Source organism: Euprymna scolopes, chromosome 24 (assembly GCF_053919585.1).
Source record: "Euprymna scolopes isolate OS-2025 chromosome 24, ASM5391958v1, whole genome shotgun sequence".
In the NCBI taxonomy this organism is placed as follows: Eukaryota; Metazoa; Mollusca; class Cephalopoda; order Sepiida; family Sepiolidae; genus Euprymna; species Euprymna scolopes.
In genome coordinates, this window is record NC_136505.1 from 2,400,057 (window position 1) to 2,414,995 (window position 14,939).

General features: G+C 35.7%; 1 pseudogene; it reads right to left on the reverse strand.

Annotated features, from left to right (window-relative positions):
• Window positions 1-576: 576 nt before the first annotated feature.
• LOC145246911 (5S ribosomal RNA) lies at window positions 577-695 on the reverse strand (annotated as a pseudogene).
• Between the last annotated feature and the right edge of the window lie 14,244 nt (window positions 696-14,939).

Here is a 14,939-nt window from a genome sequence, read left to right on the forward strand (position 1 = left end):
AAAAAAAACAATATTTTTTGGGTTTTTCTTTTTTACTAAAAAGAGCCAGGGTTACTCGAAGTTTGGGATTCAAGGGATCGAAGTGGGGTACTTATTGCCTCTACAAGACAAACAGAAACAATCGGCGGAATGGGGATAAAATTACTTAAGAGGAATTGAATTATCCAAGAGGAGAACTCAAATGTTTATTCACGTTTGATACAAAGACGGCTATGCTGTAGTCGGTTGAGAAGCAAAGTCATGATATCCTATTTCACACGCAGGAAAGAAACTTTGTTCATGGAAGTGTTTTTTTTTTTGCTAAGGGCACAAAGAAATTAACGTTTTTTGTTGTCACTGAGACAAGACTAGTTTGTGTACCAAGTGTTAGAGCTCAGTCGAGCGCCTATCATGAGGACAAGTGTGTGTGCAGTCAGCACCAACCCTATTCAGGGTTTAACCGGCTTCCTCCAAAGGAGGAAGTTTCATGGGAGTATGAAATTTACAAGCGGTCTCTAGTCGCATGTATATCCCCGTTAGAGGAGATGACGACGTTAGGTTTTTGCAAGTTTTTGCAGGGAGGTGTCTACGTCCTCCTACACACAGCACCTGGACTTCTCAAATTGGTCACCCACTTTAGTAATGACCAGACTCAACGTTGCTTAACTTCGGTGATCTGACGGGAACCGATGTGTCAATGTGATTATGCCGTATATCATAAGGATAAGAATAAAGTAGAAAGAGGCTTGCAGCATCCTTTCTGTGTGGAAGGTTGTGCGGAGGCGGAAAGAATAAGGAATCAATTTTATCTTTTATCAATACAAGAAAGAGTATTCCTTGCAGTAAGTACTCAGATATGACAGTAGTACTTTATCTTGGAATACATGTGTCTCCAATGCAGGGTGACGATCCAACTATTTTTCAAGCAACCGCAGCAACAGATTTGATGTACGATTTCCATTTCAAGTCTAAGATGAAAGTAATTCCTAGAAGTTTATCAAAGAAGTGGACTTCTTTGAAGAGAGAATCGTTTGTTTGGACGGGTGTGAAGTGAATATCGGGGCGTTAATGATGAAAAATAAAACCTTGGTTTTATATGCGCCGGAAGTAACAAACAATCTTTCCTCCCCAATTACACCACGTATCTCAAGTAGGATGAGGGAGAGAGAGAGAGAGAGAGAGAGAGAGAGAGAGAGAGAGAGAGAGAGGTTAGAGAAGGAGAGATAGATAGATAGAGATAGATAGATATAGAGAGAGAGATAGAGAGAGAGAGAGAGAGAGAGAGGAGAAGGAGAGAGACTTAGACTGATCTTGATCATCAATTTCCTTTGAAGTGTTTCCCTAAATAATTTTGTTGTCTTCGTAGATGTCAACGATTGATTCGAAAATATGATTTGGAAGATCGTTTATGAAGATCAGAAAGAGGGTTGAACCCAAAATAGATCGTTATGGAATGCGAACATTGATGTTATATACGTCTGACTTTTGCCAGTTCTCAGGTATTCATAGTTAACAAGTCCCGCATTTCAATAACATATTATACTCACACTTTTTTATCTAAAATACTGTCATTGTTTTATCGAAAATTCACCCATTATACAAGGAATATAAATAGTAATCAATAGTAAAAGAGCTTGGCGTTGTCCGGGATGCAAGTGCCAAAAATGGTTCAAATTGGAAAAATATTTAATGAAAAAAAAAATGACTTAAAAACATCATTATATATCGGAAAAAAACTGGGTGTATTGACTTTGGATTAATGTTAAACTCTGTCAAGTTTTTCAGCGAGTTTTCTTTGTCACTAGTTTGTTTGTGTACAACCTAGCGTTCACATCGCTGTTTTTATAATGTAGGAGTCACCATTTATCAAGGCCCGAAGGAAACTCGAGGATAAGGGTTAATAAATGTAAGCTGGTAATGTAGTAAACGTTAATGGTGTAAATTGGGTAGAACTTGATCATTATTATTTATTATTATTATTATTATTATTATTATTATTATTATTATTATTATTTAAAAATAACAACCTACTTTCAGTGATTGCAAGAGAAGAGATTGAATGGATGGTTAGGAATGAAATGAATAACGAAAGTAAAATTGTTGAAACTAGCTCTGATGAAAGAACTGAGAGAGTGGAAGTGCAGAAGGGAAATATAAGCGATGATGGGAGGCGGACAACTGAGGAGGAATGGAATCCTATGGTTAGGAGAAGTAATGAGAAAGAGTTTGAAGGATCTAAGGCAGATGAGATCATTCACTCTGAGACAATGGAGCCAGTGAAAGAAGCAGATGTATGGAGAAGTGGTGATGAAGTTCGAACTTTGACTTCTGTAGAAAAAGAAGTACTTAAGAAGTTAAGAGAGGTTCTTCTTAGAGACGATATCATATAGATTCCAAGTATGAATAGTAGTGATAGGCGGAAGGTGAAAAACGAGATAAAAATAATTCAAGGAGTAATTCACAACATCATAAGAAAGAACATATCGATTACGGAACTTAACAGGCTTCTGTATGCAGCGTCATATGTTATTGCGAATCGTCTTGGCTTATTAAAGAAGAAAAAGGGAGAAATGAAGGATAGAAGGCCACACTGGCAGAGGCGGCTTGAAGAAAGTATTAAACGGTGGCGAAAAGACATTGGTAGAATCGAAGAAATAAGAAAAGGAGTTAAACTAGGACAGAAAGCCAAGGACAAGCTTGAAAGGAGGTATAGATTGCTGGAAAAGGGAACGATGAACGTTCTAACAATGTTGAAAGAGAAGGTCCACACTGGTGGTATGAAAATTAGGAACTTTGTTGGAAAAAGTGTTGCGTTTCGGTAGAACACCCTTTTCGGAACAATCAGTCTCAGCTGTATAAAGAATTAAATGGTAGTAAACAGGCGGGAAATAACAGCACTCCAAATGCAAAAAACTGCAAGGAAGTTCTGGAGTTGGATTTGGTCTGTCGAAGGGTGATATAATGAGAAGGCTAGCTGGTTGGGAGAGGTCAGAGAAAGGCTATCAGAAATGCAGCAGATGAAGAACGTTGAGATAACCATCGATGACGTTAAGGCTGGCATACGAAGGATGACAAACTGGAAGGCACCTGGTCTAGATGGAGTGATGGGCTTCTGGTTTAAATAGTTCCCATGCCTTTATCCACCTATAACTGCTGCTCTGCAAAGGTTTGTAGAGTCGGGAGATGTCCCTGATTGGCTTGTGAAGGGAAGAACAACGCTGATTAGGAAAGACCCTGCAAAAGGAACAGATACCAATAATTATAGACCAATTACATGTCTGCCATTGATGTGGAAACTGTTGACTGAAATATATGCGGAGAAAATTTATGAACATCTAGAGAGTAATGGTGTTTTTCCTGACGAACAAAATGGGCGCCAGAAAGGCTCGAGAGGTACTAAAGAGTAACTACTAATTGATAAAGCAATAATGCAGGATGCGAAGAAGAAGAAGAAGAAGAAGAAGAAGAAGAAGAAGAAGAAGAAGAAGAAGAAGAAGAAGAATCTGAGTGTAGCATGGATCGATTACAGAAAGGCTTATGACATGGTACCTCATTTATGGATACGTGAAACACTATTGATGATGAAAGTTGCTGAGAATGTGGTAGGGTTTTTGGAGACAAGTATGGCTCAATGGAAAACGATGCTGACAGCAAACAGAGAGGTGCTGGAGCAGGTTGGCATTAAACGTTGAATATTTAAAGGAGATTCGTTTTGTAATGCTAATGATGCCACTGAGCATCCTCTTGAAGAGAGAAAAACTTGGGTCTAACTTTGGATCCTGTGGAAAACGCCTCAACCATCTACTGTTTATGAATGATTTGAATATATTCGGTAGAAAGGAAAAGGAAATGGAGAGACTGGTAGAGCTCGTGGGGACATAATCGGAAGACATCAGGATGGAGTTTGGGATTAGTAAATGCGCGGTGCTAGTGATGAAAAGAGGAGTAAAGGTTCATTTGAATGGAATAGTGCTGCCAAATAGAGAAATCATGAAAGAAATAGAAGATACAGGATATAAGTATTTGGGAGTGCTGGAGGGTGTAGGCATCATGGACAGAGAAATGAAGGAAAAAGTTAGGAAGGAGTATCTTAGAAGAGTGAAACTAATTGCAAAGTCGAAACTGTATGGAGGAAACCTAATGAAAGCAGTAAATGCATCGGCAGTCAGTGTTTTGAGATACTTAGGTCTGAGCGTTATTAACGTCTACGATCTTCGAAAATATCATAATGTTGCTTTATTTTAATCGCTGCCCCGTTTTTTTTTGCACCCATAACAGAATGCGTCGTAACTTTATTTTAATAATGTACATATTTTTGATATTTCTTTTTAAATCCTTCGATATAACTATTAAAAAGTTAGGGTTAAACCGGTCAGCTGACCCCTCCCTCCTTTATTTTTTTTCTTCTTACCCTCCTTTTTTAAACGTGTTTTACGTATTTCACTTTTAATCATGAATAATAAGTCTCTCCTTCATGATTGCAATATTTAATTTTCGTACCTCCCAAAGAATCATGAAATATACAGTAGCGTCCAAAACTAAGGGACAAAATTTAAAAACCTAATATTTGTTAGAAATAACAACTATGAAAAGCTGAAATTTTGACAACTGGTAGTCGTTATCATCCATAATAACATACTAAAATGTGAATCATTTGTAAAGGATAGAAAAAGAATTATAACAATTACTTATTTATTTTCAAAATAGGAACGTCCAAAAGTAAGGGACAAAACTGAGGGATACAGATATTGATACCGACACCTGGGATTGTAGTACTTGGCAGAAATTGGTAAAAAATGGCTGTGGTTCTCTTCAGATTAAGAGGATTGGGCATGCAAAGCTGAAAAGGGTACTTAGGAGGGGGAATCTGGAATTCTTGCCAGGCAAATTGGATCTGTGAAACGTGTGATTTTTTTCGCCTTTTCAAAGCAGGGTATGTGAGCCACTTGAAATTTCACAATAGCAAACCAATATTCCACAGCAACCTCATAGCACAGTGTGTGCAATATGCAGTAACGTATGCAGTTCTACATACAAACCCTGTTCAATCTTTCAGTTTGTAAACGCAAGTATATAGGCTCCTACACCTAAAAAATAAACAAATTAGAAAATCAGTGAAACGGCTCTTTTTTTCTTACACAGGAGTCACCACTTATCAAGTCCTGGAGGCCACTCAAGAATAAGGGTTTATAAGTATATAGTGGTCAAAGGGAACATGTAGTCATCGTTGGTAGTGAAAATTTGGTAAATTGGATTACTTAAGGGGATGGCTCATTAAGAATTTGTTCACATTGGACTTGAATACAACTATATTGTAGTCAGTTCGAAAGTAGGAAAATGAAACAGAGTTCTACAGAGGTAAATGTTCTGTAAAATGTTCCACAACATAAACCAAGTACTTTTGAAGCTGCCGGATAATATTGTGTCCGAGATGGGTATATTTGCTGATGATACAAGACTATATAACATGCCCGAGAGAAAATACATGTACACAATTTAAAACAAGGACAGAATCGTTTGAAAATGACTTCCAGACCGTAGTGGAATTGGTCCATAGATGGATGGTAACATTTAATGCTAGTAAGAGTAAGCTGCTTTCCTTTAACAATTAAAAGAAGCTTCTCCAACCACCGATATCTATGACAAATAACACCCTACCTGAGAATTCTTCCTTCAAACTCCTTAGCTTAACATTCACAGGCAATATGAACTGAAACAAATATACTGACGACATTGAGAAGGCTACTGCCAAGAAGGTGGTTTCCCTCTATCATGCTAGAAGACTACTAACACCTGAGAGTATCCTATATCTCTACAAAACCACCATTCGCTCATGCATGGAGTATTGTTGCATCTACTATTAGTCTCTGCCTATTGGATTTGATCCCCCCAAAAGTTTTCAATCTAATATATCCCACTTTGTCAACTAAGCCCTAACCCCTGCTCCATCGCCGCAATGTTGCATCTCTGTGCTTGTTTTACAAACATTTTAATGGAACATGCTCTCATGAACTCGTTGCACTTGTGCTCCGTTGATGTACATATCCCCGATAAACCTGATTAGCACCAACATCTCACCCCTTCACTGTTGAGGTATTTATAATAATGCTTTCTGTTCTAATAGTTTCTTTTTCTTTCAAACAGCTAGACTTTGGAATTCCCTTCTTACTACATGTTTCTTTTTGCTGTACTGATATGCAGAAGTTCAAATGTAATGTAAACTAAAATCTTGCTAATCTTTCCTAGGCATCGTCCCAAATCGTAGTCCCCTTATGTCCAAGTTGTAGTATGCCTTGTTAGAGGTGAACGCGAGTAAAAAAAAAATGATTGATATGATAAAGAAAATGTGTATCTGATGTTTGTAAATGATTCTGTTTTCAAATGCATGGCTGAACGGACAGACAAGAAGACATGAATTTTATAAATAATGAATAATCAAGTGGAAAACTTGCCTATGCTATTTTAAACTTCTCAAATGCACTTGTGATGTTAGGTTGTATAATAATGTTTACTTTGGTCAAAATCGGATTTCCTTCTTTAATCTAATTTTTAAGCTTATCAGTTTTTTATACTTATCAGAGGCATTCCGATACAAAACCTTTGTAAGAACACTCACAGACACATCAAGCACCTTGGTTTGAAATTTAAAAAAAATCAGCCCAGCAGTTTCCGAGTCTATAGTGAACAAACTCACGCACACACACACACACACACACACACACACACACACACACACACACACACACACACACACACACACACACAAGTCTTTTTATATAATGGATGGATGGATGGATAGATAGATAGATAGATCATGAGAATATTTGGTAAATTCCATATACAATAAATATTTATATACAAAAATGATCAGTAACAATTTTGTGTGATAAAATGTTTTTAGATTGAAGTACGGATTATACGGTGCTAGTTTTAAATGTAATGTCTCCTAAATTTTTAACTCAAATGTTTAAGAGCTACAAAGACGGGAATAGTAATATTAAAATGGAAGCATATATATTTACAAAGATAAATTTCTGTAATTATAAAACTTTCATAGAATGTGCTGTAATGAACTTACTACACTTGTAGTCTCGAAACATTGTTTTTTATTTTTTTTTACATAGGCATCACCACTTATCAAGGCCAAGATGCCACTCGAGGATAAGGGTTAAAGAGTGTACAGTAGAAATTGGACAATATAGTAATCATTAGTAATGAAAATTTGTAATCGTTAGTAATGGAAATTCGGTAAATTTGTTAACAAGTGGAATGCCTCATCGAGAACTTGTTTACGTTAGACTTGAAGACAACCATATTGTAGTCAGCTGGAAAGCAGGCAAACGGAAGACAATTCCACAGGCGTGCAGTTCTAAGAAAGAAGCTTTGTTCATGGAATTTACGTTTAGGTTTGGACACAGATAACGAGTGAGGGTAATTATTGATAGTGTTTTCAGCTAGACGAGTGTTTCTTGTGAAAGTTTGACGAGGGAGGACCATAGACTGAAGCTCAGTCGAACACTTTCCATGAAAATAACGATACAGCAGAGACAAACTCGCAACATCTCTTTTGTGAGACAGAGGTTGCAGGGAAGAGAAAAGGATATCTCCTATGAGGCTACGAAGTCTATTATTCGGAATCTTCGAACTACTGTTCTCACCTTGAGTTTTATTTGCACAATGTTTCGGTGGATGTAACCTCCGACCTTCTTCAAATGTATCTTGTTTGGAATCTTTCTGTCAAACTTAGGAATTTGCACATAATTTTGAACAGAGTCCTTTATCAAATCTGTTGGGGTAGAATGTTCTCGTTCCATCAGCCATAACTGGGTAGAGCTCCTAAGTAATATGCAATTATACTTTTTTTGTCACTTGCACTGAGGATTTAACCTTTAATTTCTAGAAATGTAATTTTTATAACTGAATTTCACCAAAGTACTCTATCCATTGTGCCACAGGTCCTTGCATGCTTAGTGAAATTAGAGTTGTAAAAGATACGTTCCTGGAGGTTGAAGGTTCATACCTCAGTGCGGGAAGTCTCCCCTCATTGTGAATTACATAGGACTTCTAATCGGTAATGGCTGACAGAAAAAAAGCAAGTTGCTCTTGTGGATTAAATAAAGTTTTCTTTCAATAATATGTGCAGATTCGTGACGTCGACAAGATACACCTGAAGAAGGCCGGGATTTACATCGACAGAAACATTGTGCAAATAACTCACAAGACGAGAACAATAGTTCGAAAAATTCAAATTATATGAAGAAACAATCATCATCGCAAAAATTCAGATAAAATTTATTTAAATTTCAAATGCAACTAATTTCAATTTTTTATAAAACAAATCTTGTGTTGATTGATTTTCATCGCTCATCAAATACTATGATAGAGTAACCTATGTTCATCATTATTTCCATGTCGCAGCAAGAAATGTGACACTCGGATCAGAAAATGTGATTGACGAGTCACCGCCCTGGCGCCCTAGAGGAGAAAGCACTTTGTTCTACAAAAAGATGCCTGGGAAGCCCGGTTAGGCGATTAGCAATAAACTAGCCCCTTTTCAAAGAGAGAAGACAAAGCCTGGGATGGTGGGCCTCCTAGAACTGCATAGTATTAGCACCATACTACAATAAACAGGGAAAACCTCATTAGACTAAAATCTATTGTTTTTGGTGCCGAGGGGAAAAAATGTCACTGTTGGTTGGAGTAACCTAGTTTTAAAAATTAATTTATGCCGCTTCATTTACAGAATTCCCAGTCATTCGCCTTAAAAAGTACAGGATAAAATTGCTGCTTTTTTTTTAATTAAAAAAATATATATTTTATTTTGGAATATAATTCCAAAAGCATTTATAAATATATAAGAAACCTTAAGGAATTTAATCAAAAACACTTTTGACTTAATATAAATAAAAAGTACAGTTCAAGGGAAATAACTCTAGAAAATGATTTAAGTTACTTCCCTTAGAGCGTTTTTTTTTTTTCTTGAGTTGAAAGATTTTTTAAAAATTTTTTCTACTTATCACACCCATGGGGGTAGGGGTTATTTACCGATACGCACTGTATCAAAGTTTAATGTGTACTGAAAGGGGGAAGTCCAGCTCCCCCGAGGGGCACTTAAGGAAGATTATTAACATAGCTATGATCATACTACACTCATACATCCTACAGCATATTATGCCTCATGTGTTCTGACCGCGGTTAGTAGATGGAGAAATCTTTCTAGACCAAGGGAATTTTTATTTTTGCCTCAATCAAGGATGCTCCTTTGGGGGAAGAGCTTGATTTCATAACATTAAAACTGATTTAGTCTAACTTTGCTATTTTACCGCGCGGACGACGGGAGAGGCCCCGTGTTTTGACAAGCTTCTGGGTTTGACCTTCACTCCTGATCTGAAATGGAACACGTACATCAAGTCTGTTGCCAAGGTCGCTGGAAAGATGGTGAGATCCTTCTACCGCTCCAGAAGATATCTCACTACTCATGCAATTCTCTATCTATATAAAAGCCAAGTACGTCCAAGAATGGAATACTGCTGCCATATCTGGGCAGGAGCTGCTAAAAACAGTCTATCCTGCCTTGACAGAGTACAAAACAGACTTTGTGGCTTAGTGGGGGATGCCCTTTTCTCTACCCTGCAACCTCTCTCCCACAGAAGAGACGTTGCGAGCCTATCCTTGTTTTATCGTTATTTCCATGGCAGGTGCTCGTTGAACTCCAATCTCTGGTCCCCCCTCGCCAATCTTTCACGAAAAACGCCCGTCTAGCCGAATCCACTGTGAAAAATTTCCTCCACTCTTTATCTGTGCCTAAATCAAAACGTGGATTCCATGAATAAAGCTCCTGTCTTAGAACTGCACGCCTGTGGAACTCTGTTCCGTATGCCTACTTCCCACCTGACTATATATAACTTGGATGTGTTCAAGTCCAACGTTAACAAATTCCTAATGAACCGCTCCCTTAAGTAAACACTGCATCAAATCTCCACACTAACGTAATGTACTTGCAATAACCCTTATCCCTGAGTGGCTTCCGGGCCTTGATAAGTGGTGACCACCATGTAAAAAAAAAAAAAAAAAAAAGACTTAAGTGATCGGCAATGACCTCCACCACACACACACACACACACACGCACACCTTACAAAAGAAGGTTGGTGTCCTAGGGTCAAAACATGCAATATCTGATTCTGATCCAAGGATTAAGTCTCGGAGCAGACCAATTATTTACTAGCGGGAGTACCTGGCGTTCGGGTGTGGAGAGGGTGAGAAGGAATCACAACAACAGTTCATCCCTAGTGGAGAAAGGTGTTTAAAAAAAAGTGATAGTAGCTGGGGGGGGGGGTCAAAACAACAGTAGGCAGCCCGGGGGTGGGGAGGTGTTATATTTGAAAACTTCTTTTTTAATATAAAAGCATGTTGTGTTTGTACTGTAATTGCTTGAGGTATTACCGTCTGTGAATTTTTGATTAAAGAAAATAATCATTTTATATCCAACACTTAGTTAAAAAAAGTTTTATTTTAAATTTTATTATTTAAAGTGACTTGAGTGAAATTCAATTTTTTTTTATTTCGACAAAAAAAAATAATCATATTGGCTTACGATTTTATTTTTTCCATAATTAATTATAAAGTTTCATTGAAGTGGCGTAATATTCCAGCTTTATATTGCGAAAATAATAGATATTTTAAAAATGTACCGACACACGTACATTTTTCAATCTTATAAATAAATTTCTTTCTAGTAAACAAAAAAAAAAAAAAACATAAAAAAATTTAAGTGCGTGGTTTGAACCTACAGACCACATCATGCAAAAAAACAAAACAAAAAACAAAAAAACAAACAAAAAAACACACTATCGACTTTACCCATAGTAAACTTTTCACTGCTCGTTGTTCTATCATTATTGCTTAGTTACAACATGGAAAAATAGCTTTACCGATGATGGATACATTAAAATAACAGTTTAGATTATCGCTTATCAGTAATTATCGGGGGTATTCTGAGAGAAAACTTAACTAAGATCACTCACAGACTTATACATAAAAATTCCGTAAATTTTAAAGAAAATCTGTTCAGCCGTTTCGTAGTCTATAAGGAACGAATTCACGCACAGAGACAAACTTGCATTTATATAATTGTAGAGACAGATATTTTTAAAGATTGTTATCGTTGCATTCCTAGATCTGTTTGGAATACTGTAACTCCTGCCCCTACACACACAAACAAAATACTTTGATATAATAGTAGAGATATACCTCTCTATAAAAGGAACTTTGTGCTCAAGTGTGTGTGTGAGTGTGTGTGTGTGTGTGTGTGTGTGTGTGTGTGAGTTCCCTATAGAAATAACTGGGCCGGTTTTAAAAAAAAAAATCACACGAAGATACTTCATGTGTCTGAGTGTGTTCTTACATAGGTTTTGTATTGAAATGCGTCATTATCAAAAAATGTATAATTGTAAACACCCGATTAAGGAAGAAATTCCAACATTGACTAAAGTTAACACTTTTATACAACCTAACATAAAATGCCCATGTGAGAGGGTCTTTTCAGTACACGAGCAGAAAGGCCCAGTCCATAAAATCAACTGTAAATTTTTATATAAGACGAGGCGCGTTCGAAATAAATTCTTTTTTAAAGCACAATTGAATCATAATACTTGACTTTTGTACGTTTAACTTTAGTTCAAGTGATTATGTAAAAATCATTTAATAAAATCAACAGGGTCTAATTTAAAATGAATGTTTTTGTGTAGAGCACAATTGAAACGTGATACTTGAGATTTTCATTTTAAACTTAAATTCACGCAATTATTTACAGATAATTTTAGGAAATCAACAGTAGATTCTCTACAGTGCAATGTATACTACAGGGTATTGTAGACTAAATCATTGCTGGAAGGCCATGTTAATTTTCCTCCCAGTTCACTGCAAGGCAGTGTCGCTTCCTAGAAGAGGCAGTGAATTGATTTAGTTAAAAAAAATGGCGGATTCCACTGATTTTGATGACAATAAAGGTGTGGGAGGGTGGAACATTTATTGATCCTCATTCAATCCCGGACAACGTCGGGGTTCCCTGCTTATATATTGTTAAGTAAGTATGTATATATATGTTGCAACATTTGACTCTTTGGATAACCCATTATAATTGGTTTGAACCAGGAAAATATAAGTGTGCAGACCCAGTTAAATATAAGAAAATACTAAAAAGACAATATTCAAAATGGGCCTAGTATATATATATATATACACTTGTGCCCGATATTATTCATACCCCCCCTTGAAAATTGAGTTTATTAGGTGTAACTTTGTAAGAATTTATTGTTTACGTCCATATTGATACATATTCTTAATAAACCTCTTCTGATCATTTTCGTCATTTTAGAATCTCGGGATACTTGTAATAAAAGAAATATACAGCTATTTATAAAATCTGCAATGTTCAAAAATAATCATACCCCCTTATTTTTTGAGTATTAATCGAGTTTCTGACTGTTTGTTTCTTGTTTGATTCTTATTTTGAATGCTTTTATACAACCTTTGATTAATTTCATTTCGTTTTTTGCATTTTTCAGAAATTAAAATGATATCAACTGAAAACCAATAAAAGAATAAAAATTATTAGAATTGGGAAGAAAAAAGAGCTTAGTAATGATCTTAGGACTAAAATTGTGAATTCACATAAGGATGGTTTAGGTTACAAGTCAATTTCCAAGAAATTTGAGGTCCCTACAGCAACAGTACAGATCATCATCAAAAAATTCCAGAGCCACCACACAACAAACAACTTGATTTGTAGAGGAAGGAAAAGGAAACTGTCTGCTAGAGCCACCAGGAACATTGTAAGAAGTGTTAATGCAAATCCAACCACCACTACTAAGGACATTTTAGAAAATCTGGAGTCTTCTGGCATAAAAATATCAAGGCAAACATTGCAAAGGACTCTGCATGAAAATGGTCTGAAAGGAAGAAGACCACGAAGGACTCCATTGCACACCGGAAAACACCTTGCAGCACGTCTAAAGTTTGCTAGGGCCCATGTGAATTCTCCAGAGTCCGTTTTCTCAAGTATTTTGTGGACTGACGAAAGAAAAATTGAATTGTTTGGCCATATGGATGCTTCTTACGTTTGGAGGAAGAAAGGAGAAGCTTACAACCCAAAGAACACCATACCCACGGTGAAACATGGTGGTGGTAGCCTAATGTTTTGGGGCTCCTTTACGGCTAGTGGTCCAGGTAGTTTGGTCAAGATAGATGGAACCATGTAGAAGGAGCAATATTTGGAGATACTCCAGAAAAACATTAGACAGGATGCGGCGAAGCTCCATTTAGGACCAAACTGGGTCCTTCAACAGGATTATGATCCAAAACATACTGCCAAATAGTCAAGAAATGGTTTGAGGATAATCAAATTAATGTTTTGGAATTGCCTAGCCAGAGTCCCGACCTGAACCCTATCGAAAACCTCTGGCTCATATTGAAAACTGAGGTTAAAAAGCGGAAACCTAGAAATTTGAGGGATTTGGAGTACTACTGCATTGAAGAATGGTCAGAAATCAGTGTTGATGCTTGTAAAAACCTTGTTGATAAATATCCAAAACGGTTACAGGCAGTTATTAAGAATAAAGGGCATGCTATTGACTATTAGTAAGAGAGGTATGAATAATTTTGAACTAGTGCCATTATTGTTTTTCTTTGTATAATGTTTCAAACTTGCATAATTTATTTATTTGTTGAGTTTAAATTAAATGCTTATGCTTGATTTATTGTTTGAAATCCCTTTAAGATTGTCTAACTTCTGGTTTGAGCAATATTCTTATAGAAATCTCAAAGATCCGAGGGGTATGAATAATATCGGGCACAAGTGTATATATATATATATATATATATATATAAATTCGCATGTATAGCCATTTAATACTCATCAGCGTGGCTAGTGATAATCGTAATCTACCCAGATATTCACTTTGTATTACGGTAAAAAATTTCCATATACATTTATATATATATATATATATATATATATATATATATATATATATATATATATATATATATATATATATATATAACATTAATATTTTATTTCGACAGAATACTCCAAGAAAAAATCTGCGCTCAAAGGTTTTTTTCGTTTATAACTAGTTTTCATATAATGCAGCTTCAATAAATGTCAGTACCAGCAAATTCATATTTTCGTTATCATAATCATTTGCTAATATCTTTCCGCTGATGAGAGCAACATATTTCTTTGAAACTCTGTGGAAATATTAAAATTTCTCATTTGAGTATTCCATCTAACAATAAATTCTTGTAAAGTATAATTTACAGTCTTTAATTGTGTTCTTTAAAGACCAACTCTATTTTCTATTTAGGTGTATTAAGCTTTTTTATTTGGTGGGGATTACTATATAAATGATATCTATATTCGCTTTTAGTTTATATTACCTATTGGCTTGTAAACTTAATTTTACTTTTTGTTTATATATATATATATATATATATATATATATATATATATATATATATATATATATATATATACACTAGCAGAGGAAATTGCCGTTACCCGGGATTGAATTTATTGATTTATTGCCATGAAAAGGGGTGAAATCCTCCATTTGTAATCAAATCGATTGATTGCCTTATCTTGTTTGAAACTCATTGCGGTGCACCACGACGAAGTTTGACATACCTCCATGCAGTGCCCTGTTTGTGTTAAAATGTAATTAACATATATATATATATATGTGTGTGTGTGTGTTTCCTTTTTGGAAATTAAACATGTTTTTAGTTCTTCTTAAAGTTTTTTAACATATATATATATATATATATATATATATATACACACACACATATATATATATATATATATATATATATATATATAAAGCTGGATGTGTGTGTGTGTGTCTGGTCACGAATAGGCTCCTATATGGTTGACTATTTTAAAAAACTGATTACATAT